We start from the raw sequence: 3,669 nt of genomic DNA on the forward strand, positions 1-3,669 counted from the left end.
AGGAGCATCGTGTCTTATTTTGTAATCGAGCTCTGCTCTATTGGAGGTTGCCCCCTCGAAGAGGCAAGTGAACATTACTTTCTGAATAATAAAATACCTACTGTTATTTCTCATTGTTCTATGTTCTGGGTATATTTCTGTGCATATTTGGTATTCTTGTATCATCTTGAGGTTAGGAGCATAACATGCAATCATCCAATCTAGAGGATAAAGATCTTCTAGGTATTATCTTTGGTTGGACTGGATAGACTGGAGGAAGTATAGCTTTATTTCTAGCCATTCTATATGCAGAGTTATCCAATGTAGACATAGATCTAGTCAAACTAGGACTTGTAAACTTGAGTCCTGAAGATCCATTAGAATGTTTTATTAGAGATAATTGTTGAGGTTCTTTTACAGCTTTCAGCTGAGGGTACTTCTGAGATAGAGGGATGTATGTTACTATTCCACTCCTTTGGAAGTGTGCATACTGAGAATCCCACTTGAAGAGGAACAGTGTTTCCGGGTCCAACTATCACACCTTCTTTCAATGCTCGTTTGTTAAGTTTTGGATTTAAAGGTGGCATAGTAGTAGACACAAATCTCAGACAAACTGAAGAATGTAACTGAGCAATTAATGATCGTGGGGCTACATCAAATCCATTGAACTGGATGTATGCGTTTAGGAAATCATTGATATATTGATCATTCAAAGCAACTTGGTATCTAGGAATGACTGAAGACCAAACAGGAACATTGTTTAAAGGGCTCTGGAAACCACCTAACAAGGCATCATGAAAATCATTCATCCTGGAATCCAAAACACAAGTAAGACATGAAGTATTTAACCCTGGCCCAACAAGAGGATTTATCTCGAACTGGATCATCCCAATGTGTATATATTTATATCCATGTTCAATTCCCCATTCAATATCTTCTTTATTAATCAAAGGATTTTGATAAACTTTTTGTCCAGTAGAGATAGGAATGTTTGTGGAAGTAAATCTAAACAATTGTGCAGCTTTAAACTAAAATACTGGAAGGCTATATAACTTATTAACTTCGATCTCTGGCAGTGTCCAATTTGGCTGTGGCTCGAATTCTTGAACAAGCAGTTTTTCATCATAGAGTTTCTCTTCACTAGATTTATTCAAATATTTGTTCAAAAAAGACCATCTCTTTTGTCTAGCTAATTTTCTATCTTCGGGTTTTTCATAAATGAATTCATATCCATTCATGTTACCAGCTATTTGAAAATATAAGTATGCACTTGGTCAAACGATATAAGCTTTTGTGCTCCCGGATGACAAACACGGTTGTCCTTCACCTCAACATCCTCGACATAAGCCTTATCGCCAACTTATAACTCCAACACGGATACACAGACTCTTATACAATCACAATGGGAGAACCAGATACGAAAATTAGCTCGAGGACAAAGAACCAGATGGCTCCGATACCAAATCAAGAAGGAGAACACAAGGAGAACATCAGGAAGGAAAACACAAGGAGAACACAGTACTATAACTTTTAAAACACTCACAGATATTATTTTCTGAATGTCTTACATCTTTACAATGCTAGTATTTATAATATCCTAGCCAGTTAACCAGTCAAAACCTAAGTTACCGGAAACGGCTGCCTGAAGGGCCAAAATGCCGTTTTCTGTTTCTGATATGTATTCACCCCAGAAACGGCAAAAGAACGGCTTAAATACTTTTTTGGTGATTTCAAAACGTTCCGGTTTTTTTTAAGCCGTTTTTCAGGCGTTTTCATGGGAAAACCCTCCCGTTTAAAAAAAAAGATACGTTTCAGCATATTCTGATACGTATTTCACAAATTTCAAAACGTTTCAAAAAATCGTAAAACGTATTTAAAAAAATTCAAAACGTTTTGTGCCTGATAACTTGCGCGCCGCTAGGAACAGATTTTATGAATTTAGCGTTTTAGGTTTTGAAGTGGTAACTTAAGTTTTTAACTTTACGGGCACCCGTTTATGATTCATTCTACCCTAAATGACAAGAGTGTTGACTGCTGTGCTGAGTGCTACCACCACTGAGTTCGCTGCCGCCGCTGAGTGTTTTGCTGCCCGTTTCAACTTACTATCACTAAACCTTTCGACATCGTTCAATCGTTGGACTTGGTAACTAAACCTGAACCTGCCGGCATCGTTTTCTCAACACTGTTAGTTATTGTTCAAAAAATAGTTATTGTTTGATTCAAATTTCATCTCTAGAGTGACAGAGTCTACTGTCCCAAGAACTCACTGTTAGGCTTTTTGTTCACGTGAGATTACTTACTGTTGTTCCAATTATTCATTGAAGATCATTTGGCATAAGTTTGTTTCATAACTGTCATATTCTCTTTGGATTGTAGCACTAAGGTCTGATTTACAATTATAACCTGGTTGGATTATTATAAATGGCCATGGTGTAGTGCTCAGCCTTCAAACACTTTGCAAGAGTGACCCTTGAGATACCACGCTAACCCACTACTTTACGCTGCCTCTTTACTCGCCAAATGAAGCTACAGTCAACACGCAGTCCCAAATATACTGTCCAATTAGCCCACCAACTCGGTTTTCCCTATTAATAATTATTTCTGAGTGACATGAGCCACCCAACAGTCAACAAGTGAAGAAAGGAGCACGTTCTGTGCAACGGTGTCTTCTTCCTTCAACAAAAATGCGTCCAGCAAGAGAGAGAAAGGCCAGTGGCCTCAAACAGCAATAAGATATGGCTCTTACAGTCCAAATTGACCCCCAAATAAGATATACATGTAGTCTACCACAGATGCATAGCTCCTTTTTATGAGAATAATGAAAATCGTTCCCTCAATGAGCCACGAAACTTGTCCTGTCAGCCAGTGGATTTCTGCTGCATTGGAATTTGGGAGAAGGAAACTCGACCCCATGAACTGCCAAAATGACCCATGCTTGTGACAGCAAATAGCTCCTTACTCTTCCTTGACAGAGATTTGGGCTTCAATCTGGCTTGGATATCTGGTAGAATAAAGTGAAATGCAAGAAATATTGTTTGAAAAGGGAAGGCCATTAACACTCAAAACTTTGAAATTGAACCAATGGGACCTGTCACTTTCTGTTTCCTTCAGGTTGTTACAATAGAAACAGGGGTACCTGAAGGCTGAAACTTTTTGTTTCCTTCAGGTAGTTACCATAGAGACAGCATTATAAGATAGCTTATTGTGGATTGGGTGTAAATCTGATCCATCATTCTGTGAAGGGAAATACTATATAGACCTATTTTAATTTTTGAATCTCTGAAAAAAGAAAAAACTTGTTGCTATGAAATATGGAATCGGGCCAAGAACTGTTCACATTTCATGACAGAAAAGAGGCAAATTTAGTCTGCTTTGAATTCTAATGATGGCCATGTTATTAATGCCATATTTGAGAATCACCAAAGGCCCTTCACTTGTCACAGACTCACAGTTCACAGTCACAGTTCATTGTCACTGTTCACTTTTTCAATTTTCACTTGTCACAGTTCACTGTCACATCTAGAAATCACCAAGTAAATTTTTTTAAATAGTAAAATACATATCTGATATTTGTCATTTTTCTTTTTTCAGTTTCAATAAATGTCATCATCATTCATGGCAACTTCAATTTCAGCCATGAATGAGGCAGAGGAAGTGGCATAGGAAACTGAATCAACCCAACAAGTTGAT

The sequence above is a fragment of the Pinus tabuliformis genome, chromosome 2_1 (assembly GCF_031772625.1).
Source record: "Pinus tabuliformis cultivar Carrire ecotype Pingquan chromosome 2_1, CPIR1, whole genome shotgun sequence".
In the NCBI taxonomy this organism is placed as follows: Eukaryota; Viridiplantae; Streptophyta; class Pinopsida; order Pinales; family Pinaceae; genus Pinus; species Pinus tabuliformis.